This window comes from Equus quagga, unplaced genomic scaffold, assembly GCF_021613505.1.
Source record: "Equus quagga isolate Etosha38 unplaced genomic scaffold, UCLA_HA_Equagga_1.0 205607_RagTag, whole genome shotgun sequence".
Classification (NCBI taxonomy): domain Eukaryota; kingdom Metazoa; phylum Chordata; class Mammalia; order Perissodactyla; family Equidae; genus Equus; species Equus quagga.
Window position 1 is genome coordinate 633 of NW_025798784.1, and position 12,612 is coordinate 13,244.

The 12,612-nt window shown below is 42.8% G+C and overlaps 1 long non-coding RNA gene across 2 annotated transcripts; it reads right to left on the reverse strand.

The window, feature by feature from the left end:
• Window positions 1-1,620: 1,620 nt before the first annotated feature.
• Window positions 1,621-11,739, reverse strand: LOC124233578 (uncharacterized). Of its 2 annotated transcripts, XR_006887100.1 has the most exons (6): window positions 11,018-11,739; window positions 6,576-6,732; window positions 6,287-6,363; window positions 4,467-4,528; window positions 2,607-2,735; window positions 1,621-1,784 (listed from the first exon to the last, which is right to left on the reverse strand). It is a non-coding gene; the product is annotated as an uncharacterized LOC124233578 (long non-coding RNA). The 2 variants fall into 2 exon arrangements; XR_006887099.1 differs by lacking the exon at window positions 6,576-6,732 and having other exon boundaries at window positions 11,018-11,595.
• Window positions 11,740-12,612: the final 873 nt, after the last annotated feature.

Below are 12,612 nucleotides of genomic sequence, written 5' to 3' on the forward strand. Positions count from 1 at the left end.
ACAGAAGCATTGAGGCAGAAAAAGACAATTCACAAATAACTATCTCATTTCTTCCCAATGAACATTTTCTTGAAGGCAGGAAAATTCTCAGCTGTTCACTCATGAATCAGCAGTCCCATATTTGACCCATATAAACTACTTATAAAACAGATTCTGGTCAGGTGGACTGAGTATGACATGAGAGTTAGAAAAATTGGGTCTGGTTTTGCTTTGCCAGATAGTTTTATTTGATGCCAGGTTACTTATATTAATCTGTTTCTTTCTTTCGTTTTTTTAATCTGTTTCTTATCTCATGAGGTTACATTGTCTCCATAGGGTCCATGCACCCACTATAATACTATGGTTCTAGAAAAAACTTCTGTTAGACCCTTCAGAGGAAGGAAGAGAGCAGTTAGAGGCAACATTGTTTGGTGCTTGTTTTTGTATCTCTGAGTCAGAATCCACTGCATCCTCTTTGTGTGACCCTGGACAAGTTACTTAATATCACCAAGCTTCAATTTCTTCATCTGCAGAATGGGCTCAATATGACTGATTTGCAAGGGATTATGTGAGGATGAAATGAAATGGCATTTAAAGTGCCCCCACGCAGAGTATGTGACATAAATTTCTTCCTCCTCTTCTCTCCTCTTTGTCTCCTAATTTTCCTTTGCTTTTCTTCTTCATTTTTCTTAGTTCCTTCCTTCTATCCTGCCTATCAGTATGGAAGGCCCAACAGAGAAAGCTGTAATGCATTTTTCATTAGGATATCATCTTTTATTTCAAGGTTATGTCTGAATAAGGGATTTCAAGCCCTTAAGCAGCTCTTAAGTAGCTCTCCAGAGAATAATGCAAACCAGATTCCAGAATTTGGTCTACTGTAACTTGAGCCAAAGGAGGAGAAGAGTCTGATTTCCTGGGGTACCTGCAGCCAGCCTTCTCCACTAAGGGGACGGGGTATGGAAGGGGGCAGGCTCTGCGGGCTTTCCTGCTGATGTTTTCTTGAGCCCACAGTAGGAATGGAGGCCGCCTGCCCTGGAGAGGGACTGAGGCATTTAGAATGCCGAGGGCATGCTTTGCCTTCCATTTTTCTGCAGAGCTGAAGGCATTTGAGAAGGCAGGACTGTTCTAGAAGACCCTGCCAAACTCCCATTTGAGATCAAACTATGTTTGAAATCAAACTATGATGAGATTTGGCCAATTTCACTGGTGTTCCCCAGACATCATAACATGATTTAATTATTTTTAATTTGTAAGTCATACCAGGCATTTTTCATTTTAAATTGAGTCAGGAGAGGGGCCTTGAGACTTTAGGTGAATGAGAGATTGCTAGGGTTGTACGTTAGAAAGTTAAAGGTTTTGGGTTTGCATAATGGATGTTATCTCTGAAACGGATTGAACCACTGCCCTGTTCAAGTCATCTCTTGATTCCATTGGTTTCTGTGGTTTGACAAGCTCCTCTATAACTGCCTTGGGAATTTCAATCTAAAATTATAATTCACTAAATCAGCTTTTCAGCCCATTTGCCATGAATTAAAAGCAGGCGCTTGATTTTTTTTTTTCCTTAACACTCACTAGTTAGGGTTGCTGTTGTCCGCAGCCACAAAGGGTGAGGAATGATAGGTACCACCAAGGCTATTTGGTTGTTTAAGCAATCAGAGTTTATTGATAAAGGGGAAGAGAACAAGGAGCGGGGATAAAGAGGAACAGGAGAAGGAGCGGGGAAGCACACAGCAAATTGGTACTTACAACATCCACACCACAATCAGCCAGGAAGTCCCAATAGTTTGTACGGCGGGCGGATTTGCCTACAAAAGACACACACAGAGTTACAAAATCAATAAAAGATTAACGAAAACATCTGCAATAGAAAGGTTGACAAGGGACCTTCATCAAAGAACATATCTTTATGTCATAAAGGTTTCCTATAAATTGAAAATAAAAGGAAGCAATGCAACTGGGAAAAAAAGGGCAAAGGAAATAAAAAAGGAAATTTACAAAGTCATCCCAACAGCCATGTAGGGGCACTACCCTGAGTGCCCTTTAAGAGCCATGTGTCGTCGTGGGCAGGATGCCAACCATTTGGACAGGACGCCCAGCTGCTGAAATTTGTAAGGATCCCGGGCCTGGCCAGCCTGGATCTTACCTTCTCTCACTCAAAGACCATTGTGTCTTAAAGAAACCCAGAGCCCCTCCACATGAACTACTGTTCCTGGGAATGCTGGCCGTAACAGGGACAGCTCCTCTTGGCAAGCATATAGCCTTTGTGCCCCTTCCTATAGAAGCAACCCCCTCCCGACCTGAGGTAGCAGGTGCACACTTCCATCTAGCCGGCCACCACTGGACATTCCCTGTAAGTAACTCCTAATAAACCCCTATGTCTTGTTTGCCATCTCCAGGTCTTTTCTTTGGTCTGTCTGCAGCCTATCCCACACCGCTCATCCAACTGGGCATGCGGCCAGACAGGCCAATAAAACTAAGGAAAGATACTCCATCCACCTCACTAGCCTTCAAAGTGATAGAAAGCTTTAAAATAATAGGACATCATTTCAGCCTATCAGATTGGTAGAAATTTTAGAAAATAATACCCAGTGTAAGTGAGGGTGTAGGGAAAGAGAATCTTGACCCACCTTTGTGAAAGTAGGAATTCATAAAAAGGTCTTGAAGAACAGTTGGGCAGTAGCTAAAATTCATAATGGCCAATTCTTTGAGCAAACAGTTCCTGCAGATATGCACATATACATATGTTTCCTACAATCCTGTTTAATACAAAAACATAAAAAAGACAGCAATCTAAATGACTATCAGTAGGAAAGAGATTAAGTGGAATTTCCACGCAAAGGAGTACTATAAAGCCATTAGAAATAATGAAGTAGATTCCTACAGGCTGACATGAAAAGACAGCCATGATTTACTGGGTATGAAAAAAAGCAAGTTGCAAAACAGTATGTATAAATTATTCACTGTTAATTAAAGTTACATGTAATCTATATTTGTATATAGAAGTTTAGAGTCATTCATTCAACAAATACACAGTGAACTACAACATATGTTTATTCGATGTGTATATACATTCATTCAAAAAAAGAGTACTGAACCTCTTATGTGCCAGGCCCTGGTTGCATTTAAGTGTGCATCTATTTACCTGTCTCTGGGTATACTGCTCATCTGTAGGAGAACACACTGAATAGTGGTTATCTTCTGGGGGTGGGTGAGATTATGGAGGGTCTTTACTTTCTATTTCATATATTTCTATGTTATTTCATCAAAAGGAACTCAAAGTATTAGATCTTTTGTTACAGATAACCATTCTGACACAAATATTAACCAAATATGTAGAAAATGATAGCAAAAGTGTGGAAAAGCAAAGAGGCCAGCAAACGGCAAAGCCTCAATAGGTTCTACTTCCAACTGTATGAGGGAAACCAAGGATGGGGGAGATGTTTTCTGTACAAACTTAATTGTGAATGTGATTACCAGAAGGAAAGAAGGACTGAAGCACTGTGGCTGTGTGTAAAAGGCAGCTTATCGAGCTGTGATGTTCCTGATGTTATTGTGTTGACCATCCGAGAAGACCATCCTCTCTAAGCATGTTTTCTGACCTGATTTTTTTTTTTTTTTTTTGAGGAAGATTAGCCCTGAGCTAACTACTGCCAATGCTCCTCTTTTTGCTGAGGAAGATTGGCCCTGAGCTAACATCCGTGTCCATCTTCCCCTACTTTATACGTGGGACGCCTACCACAGCATGGTTTGCCAAGAGGTGCTATGTCCGCACCCGGGATCGGAACCGGCGAACCCCGGGCCGCCGAGAATATGCGCACTTAACCCCTGCGCCACCGGGCCAGCCCTGATCTGAATTATTAATAACCCCATTGATCTTCTCTCTGTCAGACAAAGACTGAAAATGATGGAAGATTCTGGAAGAGGTTTACCATAAGTTGAAAGGTTTAGAAATGAGGAAGTGTTGTTGGAAACACTCATAATTAAAACTTGAGGGGAAAAGTTGACTGCAGGGGCTGAGGAGGTAACAGAAGTGAGGGAAGTAGGTAAGGTATAAGACAACGGAGAGGGGTGAGGACAGAAGTGGAGAAGGCACGACCCCTCCCAACGAGGCGGCCGCTGCTCAATTATTGCCACGTAGGAGTTCGGGTCTAATGTTGCCAGATGTAACTTTTCCAAGGAAAGCTGGAAATCAAGATTCCCATGAAAAATCTCCTGTTTTTGAAATGTTGGCAGCTAATTTAAATTTTTTTAAAAAGATTTAAGATTGGGGCCCTATGGACATTTAAAGAGTCATACGAGCAATGGTTCTAAATTCCTCCATGGTAACTGCAATAAAAGTCTAAATGTATCAGCAGAAGCACATGCTGTATGACATTGTGTATGCACACACATGCCCACAGATAACAGACCATCTTTAAGAAGGAAAGGGGGGAAAGCCAAAACAGTTACATAGTCCGTACTGTATCACTTAGGTCAAGGATACTTACCCATTTGAAGTGTCTCCTCTGAATGTAAGTCTAAATTGGTTTTTGATAGGAGAGACTTGAATCTATGGGAAGATGGGAGAGAGAAGGCTAAGTCAAGTAGCTCATTTACTCTAAAAATGCAGAGGCCCACTACAGAGATGGGACTTGTATACTGCTACTGTTCAAAGCAAGGGCCACTACAGAAGGCCTTCTGTTTAATTACATTTGACCACGTACAGCAAAAATCCAGCGGATACAGCTCTCGGGTTAGGTCAGCTAAGCATTACACTCAGAATTTGATGTCAAATTGCAAACTGATCATGAAAATACTTAGAAATAGCTACAGATAGGCTAGCACACATTTTCCAAATGTTCCAGCGTTTTTCAGGTCATCCCAAGTTTCTTGCCTCTTCTCAAACAAAATTTTTAAGATAGCTATTGTTTCTCACAGATAACAAAAATTGACTTTCACTCAGACCTAAAGTTCAGTAACATTTATGTGATCACTCCCTCAATGAAGAATATGTAAAAAATCAGAAATCGGAGAGCCAAATTCATTATACCAATAACCATACACAAACGCCACTGCGTTTTTCACCCCAGGAAACCGTGTCTGGCCTTGATTTAGAGCCTACTTACTCTTACTTCACTCAGAGTTTTAACAAGCTTAGTAGTACTTTGCAGTTCCCAGAGCATCAGAATTGCCATATATTATCCAAAAAGCCTATTTAATGTAAAATGCAATTTTATATTTGGAAAGGGTAAAAAACTTATTTTCCTAGGATAAACTAGAAAAGAAAAAACTTGAAAAATATTTCCAGTTTGTGAGGATTAGACATCTCTAAAGGACAGGTAGAAACTTTTGCGTTTATTAAAATGTTTAAATATAAGAATTAGAATTTTATTTAAATTATTTTAAAAGGAGGGAGTACAGGTTAAAACTAAGTCACACACCACATAATGACGTTTCAGTCAACCACAGACCACATACGTGCTAGTGGTCCTTCAATATTAGCACCATATAGCCCAGATGTATAGTAGGCTACACCATCTGGGACTGTGTAAGTGTAATCCACGACGTTCACATGACACTGAAATCATCTAGCAATGCATTTCTCAGAACGCATCCCTGTTACTGTTAGGGGACACACGACTGTACTGAGAAACCTTGACCTTGGGCTTGAAGTCAGGGTTTAAAGCTCAGCTCCACCCCTTTCTAGCCAGGTGACTTTAGGCAAATTAACTTAACTTCTTTGAGCCTCAGTTTCCTCATCTGTAAGAAGGGGCTAATAATAGCACTAATTCATGAGTCTGCTCTGAGGATTGAATGAGACAATCCAAGAGAAGCATTTGACACGCAAAGCTCTCGGCAAAGATGAGCAAACTCATCATCTACAACTTTGCAAACTCCTTGAAACCTCGACTCAGAATGGCCCCCACATATCTCATATATAATAAATGATTAAGTTCAGTTTCCCATTCATTCATTCATTCAAAAAATATTTACTACATATCTTTTCTGGACCAGGTACCTTTCTGTTCCCTGGGATAAAGAAGTAAACAAAATACACATTATGTGAATTTTAATTCAGATTACTAAACTGCGATAGGTCATTTTTTAAGTGTTCAGAGAAGTTACATTAATGGAGAGAAGAGTCACAAGGGAGGGTATTTTTCATTTTGAAGACTGCAAGACACACTGGAATGAGGGTCTCGGGACAAGAAAGCAAGTGAGGAGAACAGGGCCCTAAAATGAGGTCTCTGGCACTCAGACCTGCTGTCTACTGAAGGCTGGTTCTGAATTCTACCAGGCTCTTTCTTCTGGCCAAAGCCACACTTACTTGATGCTCTGTAGCTTTCTCGTGACTATCACCGGAAAGTCAACTTCAAAATATTTCCTTGGGAGAAGACCCTCATCCTGAGAAAAAACAGAGTTATCTTTATAATTATTTATTCAGTCATATATTCACTGATCATCCTCACAGACCAAGTACCAAGGCCCGAGGAGCAATGGGGTATTTAAGGATTTTAAATCAGGGGATGATATGGTCAGAAATGCATTTTCTAAATTACTTTGGTCTCAGTATGAGGAACAGATGGCGCAAAAAATTAGGAGGTTACTGTAGTCACCTAGGCAAGAAGTAATAGGCAGCCAGAACTGGGGAAGCGTCCACTGGGATGGAGTGGGGAGGAGCAGGAGGCACTCTGGACGTAGGATGTAACAGGAAGCAGCTTGAGACCAATTAGAGAGAGTCAGGAAATCAGTGTAGTGGGTATGGACAAGAATCTTTTGGATGAAATGAAATAAAATAGCAAATATCAGAAAGCATCACATGAGGTGAGGCTAAGTACTATTTTGTAATATATTTATTTTTTTCTCTGACAGTGGAGTATACTGGGGTGGTAAAGGACAGGGACTCTGCAGCCCGGGCAGACAGGGTTGAAATCCCAGCTCCACCACTTGTTCACTCTGAGGCCTTGGGAAAGTCACTAAACTCCCTGAGCCAAGGCTTCCTCATTTGAAAAGTAGAGAAAATGATACCACCTCGTGGGGTTGTGAGGATTAATGAGGAAATACAGGAGTGAGAGAACAGGGCCTGAACCTAGTAAGCACCATGTGTGTGCCCTTATTTACAGACATCAGTACATAGATGTGGGTGCTAGATTGGGATATACATTTATTTTTTACTGTGAGCTGCAGTAAAAAAAAAAAAACTGTGAAAACCTCACACATAGAGACACACACACACGGCCCTGCTTCCCCCTTCTGCTTTCCCTAGCTTGGTTGGTACTATACCCTCCTTCCCACAGTCACTCACTGGTCATCCTAGAATTCTCTCCATCTCCACCCTGTTTGATCAGTCACTCAGCCCTGCCTGCTGACTATCCTAGAATGCATCCTCTCCTCTTCAGCTCTATCCCCAACTGCACAGACTATAACAACTTCCCTTTCTGATCTCTTTCAACGACACACTTCATGTTGCCTGCAGCAGCTCTTCCCACCTCTAAGATTTAGCTAAGATGCTGGGTGCTCCACAACCTGGTCGACCTGCCCACCTTCTGGCCTAGTACTCTTTTAACATCCCTGCTCCCATCTGTGCTTATATTCCAGAAATACAGAACTACTTATTTAAAAAGAAAGTTGCTGATATCCAGAACCTGGTGGTGGTGTCAATAGAGGGTGGGATAAAGAAAAAGGAGGAGTAAGGATGGCACCCTTGTTTCTGCCCTGAGCAACTGGGCAGGAGAGAGAACCATTTATGTAGACAGTAGTAAGAGATGGAGAGCAGTATGGAGGGGCAGCAGACCCCCTGATGGGCCAGCATGATGGGAATGGAAATCATGAGCAAGCATTTCCTAGTAGGAAGGTGACCCCTAAGGGCAAGTGTCAGAAATGTGAGATCCAGCTCCCCCACCCTATGCAGACACTAGTCCTCAGTTAAAGTCCTAGGGGATCTGGAGGGGTGGGGGAGGAGGAAGGAAGAGAGGGAGGGAGAGAGGGAAGGATGGGGCAAGAGAAAGAGAGAGAGAAGAGAGGAAGGAAAGGAAGGTACGAGGGAGGCAGTGGCGGGGGGTGGGGGGAGGAATAAACAAGACAGTTTCCTGATATCAGAGGAGCTCCCGCCTATCAGCAGAGTAGGGCTATGTAATCCATTTGAAGATCCGTGGAGGACGTGTTTAGAGGATGTGTGGAAATCGCACCTCCCACCTGGCGTGGTCCCCTGGCTGCACCAGCAGAGGCTTAGCTGCGAGTCAAGGCCTTCTGCTGCCACTGCTACATGAACTTGATCTGTATGATCTCAGGGGCCCAGGACTGGAGGGTTGAAGACTCCCATGTTCAGGCAGCGGGCAAGAATAGGGCAAGGGAGAGCCGGTATTGTCATAAAGAATAAGGAGTGAGTGAAACCCATTAAGGGGTTTCCTGACTTTCTCTAGGAAATTCTACAAGACCTTTCAAGAACTTTTACTCACAGGGTATGGAAAGTTAAAGATAGTCTAAAATTCCAGAAAACAAAGAGAGCAATTAAAAGCAAATGAATGACAGATAGCATAGAGTCCTACAACTCAAATGAGTCTTCTGACTTTGTAAAGAGCTTTCCCTGCAGTAGCTCACTTGATCCTCCCAATGATTCTGAATAAGAGGGCACTGTGGAAGGGAAGCTTCCAAAAGGCACACCTGGAGCTTTTAAGAAACAGACATTCTCTTTCTCGGCTTTCAGAAAAGGGCAAAATGGCTCTGGGAAGTGATACTTCCACTTTTTAGTCTGTGATTCTCTAGGCCCTTCTGACACTCCACTCCCAAGTAGCTCACACGTCTCAAGGAGGCAGGGAAGACACCCAAGACTGACTATAAGTACCAGAGGGCAGCCAGGAGGAAGGGTACCACTTAGTCTCAAAGCAGATCCAACATGGCTGACCATTTCACAGGCCAGCAAAATTGACAATCCTTCCCCTATGTACTTGACCTTTCAGTTTGTAGAAACAGAATTCAAGAGACACCAAACAACTGAGGCCCCTTAAGAGTTTCACTCACTCCTTATTCTTTGTGACAATACCGGCTCTCCCTTGCCCTATTCTTGCCCGCTGCCTGAAGATGGGAGTCTTCAACACTCCAGTCCTGGGCCCCTGAGATCATACAGACCAAACTCATATAGTAGTGACAGCAGAAAGCCTTGACTCACAGCTAAGCCTCTGCTGGGGCAGCCAGGGGACCATCCAAGGTGGGAGGTGCATGAGACAACAAGACCAACAGACAAGATTTTCCTCACTCTTTTATAGGAGCACATATATTTCTAAAACAGGGATTAGCAAACTTTCTGTAGAGTCAGAAATAAGTATTTTAGCCTGTGAAGGCCAGACGGTCTGTCATAACTGCTGAACTCTGCAGTCACAGTGCTAAAGCAGCCACAGAGAATATGGAAATAAATGGGAGTGGCTGCATCCCATAAAACTTGATTTCTAAAAATAGGTGGCAGGCTGGATTTGGCCCATGCAACCTCGGCTCCAAAAGAGCAAACATAATAATTGTTTTTCAAAAAAGGAGGAACTTTAGATTTTAAAAAATCCCTTCAGACCAATATGATTATCAAACAAAACAAAAAACTTCCACAAAAGACTTTGAGACCCTGTGCTCTTCTCCTTCCTCACTACTGACAGACAACCTTTTCCTTGGAAGGAGCACGTAAGCCTCTGTGTACCTTGCTCAGAAATAAAAATCTCACATTTATTAATTATCAACTCACTTGCAAGACGGGGAAAAAACCAAACCATGTGACCAGTCAAAAAGGCGTCAGGCCCAAAGGAGGGATTTCTCCAGCGGCCCCTGTGAACACTGACACTGCACATTCGCTCACGCTGCATTCTCTTCCAGTTCATTCTGCTACACCATGGTCCCCGTGTTACACAGGCACAATCAACCTACAGAAAAGAACACCTGGAACACCCACAGGGCTGTGTGTAGAGGAAAGGGGAAGGAGTCTGCAGTTCGATGAGCTGGGCTCCAATGTTTGTTCCACATTCCAGTGCCACCAGATATCCAATTTGGGGAAAGACACAAGCTCTCGCAGCCCCACTTTCCCCATCTGTGTAAAACTCTCCCCTCTCTTAATTCGTGAGGCCATGTATGTAAATGCACCTCATAAATGTTAGTTATCTTATCCTAAATGAAGAATGCAGAGGCAAACGTTTAATACTAAGACCATGTTGATGCCACCGACTTCTCGCTTGAGTAAGAGAAAGGCTGGGAGCTCTGATGACTAAAGACCATCTTATCAGGTGAGCTGATTAGGGACAAAACAGATATGCAGGTCGGGTTATGCCCACACACTCTAATTTATCTTGGTGTACATCTGGAGAAATCTGGGGAAATGCACATACCCATTACTGCCACATGACTGACCTGATAGAAGACCCTAAAAAAATCTGTACAAACCTACAAAAAAGAAAATACGATCAGTGGAATCTTCGTAGGGCAAAGGTTTGAAGGCAAAATTCCACCCCAGGAGTCAAAGCCGAATGCTTTAGTCCTGCTTCTGCCAGTAATGAGACCCAAGTTTCCTGTCCTGTGAATGCAATTACACCTGCTCTTGAATCCTAACAGAGCAGGTAAGGGATCAAATCACAGATTGGCTACAAAAGGGCTTTGTATCATATTATCATTGCCCAGAGAAATTTTACCTAAACGCTGCTATGCTGACAATAAAATCTTAGTTATTATCAAAATTACAAAGGCATGTGCTCTTTGTCTCAGCAATTCCACTGGCAGAATTTTCTCTCCTGATATATTTCCACACATGCAGGGGGAAATATATACAGAGATTTTTTTTATAACCCTGTTTGTAACAGCAAAAGATGAGAAACAACCCACATATCCTTCACTAGGGCCCCGGTGAGATAAAGTACGGGGCTGATGGGGGTTGTGGGGGGGTGTGCAAGCAGGTGGGGACAATGGTGGGAGACAGGCTGTCACTGCATCCCTTTTAATATAGTTTTAAAAGTTTTGAATATGGTGAAAATCTTCACAAAATCAAATTTAAACAACTGGGGAAAAAAGAGGGGGGATATTAACTTACCTTTAATGTCCAGAAGGCGGTATCCATCCCAGCCCCCAGGTTTATAATTTGGCAGTGACATTCTGTCTCCTGTAGAAATGCCTTTATGAGCTGCCTGATGCCATGGACACGAGCAAAATATCCTAACAGAGAGAGACAGAAACAAGCTGTCACTCAGCGATGAGAAATAATCCCTGCAAAGCTCTCTGCAGCAGGAGAGCCAAACAGAGCACTTCTGCCCTTCCTCGGGGTCAGTGGATTATCCGTGACTTTATAGGAAAAATAGCAAATTTTAAATTCTCTTTTTTTTTCAGCCGTTTGAACCAAAGTAAGTACAATCTATTTAATGGCAGAATTAACTATCCTAAGAAAAATAAAATGCACTATAATTTTACTTACGAAAGACAAGTATTTTACATCAAAACATCTGATCTAAATGTTCCTCTAGGAAGTGTGCCTTTTCATAGCTATAGTAAAAGCTACTTAGTTCTGTGGTAAAACTCGAAATTGCAAGATCACATGGAAAATAATATTTTTAGGTCAGGATATTGGATGGATGAGTGTCGAAGCAAAGAAAGCCACACTTCTTACTGTGTTCCTGTCATCTCCACCCCGTATAGGTTAGAGCCTCGGTGTCTGTAACATGGCATCACAGATTGGGGGAGGAATGCTTGTCTAACAAATTGACTTGTTAAGCTCTGGGGTGGGGAGCTGGGCAAAGGAGATGAGAAATAAAGAAGAACAAAGGAAGATAAAGTCTGTCTGTGTTGTAAGGCTGGCTGCTCTAAGTGTGATTATTTTAAGAACAAAATTTGAGAGTGGCATTTAGAAACTTTTATTGTGGGGCTGGCCCTGTGGCTGAGTGGTTAAGTTCGCATGCTCTGCTTTGGCGGCCCAGGGTTTCACTGGTTTGGATCCTGGGTGCGGACATGGCACCACTCGTCAGGCCATGCTCAGGTGGCATCCCACATAGCACAACCAGAGGCACAACTAGAATATACAACTATGTACCCGGGGGCTTTGGGGAGAAGAAAAAAAAAAGAAGACTGGCAACACATGTTAGCGCAAGGTGCCAATCTTTAAAAAAAAAAGTTTTACTGCAATTTGACACAGGAATCTTATGCCTGTTGAATCTACTAATAAATAATTTTGGCTTGTATTTTGCATGTCTTATTCATTTTATTTTGCTAGTAAATCATTTTTATTGTATTTTACAGAAATGTCATCCACAATGGATTGGATATTGGGGAAAAGAGATCCTCACCACACAGTTTGGGAAGCACTCTCCTATTGGGCTGCAGGTCCCCAGTACAGAGGCAAACCCAGGCGGAGGAAGAAGGAAGGAAGGAGGGCTGACATGCTGCCCGAAGCACAGAGTCAGGCGCCATGGTGCGTCCCTCTGCAGCATTCCGAAGGAAATGTGCCTCAAGAGCACAGGAGGGAGGCTTAAGGCCTCTTTGCCAGGCCTCGCCCAATCTTACGGATGCCTGGATTCACCCTCAGCTCAAAGGAAATACCGTGTCCTTATTCTCAGGAACCTCCACTTCAAAATTTCTTGGTATTTCTGAAAGAACCTACCTCAGGATCCATCCTTAGGGCCAAGATTTCCAGCACAC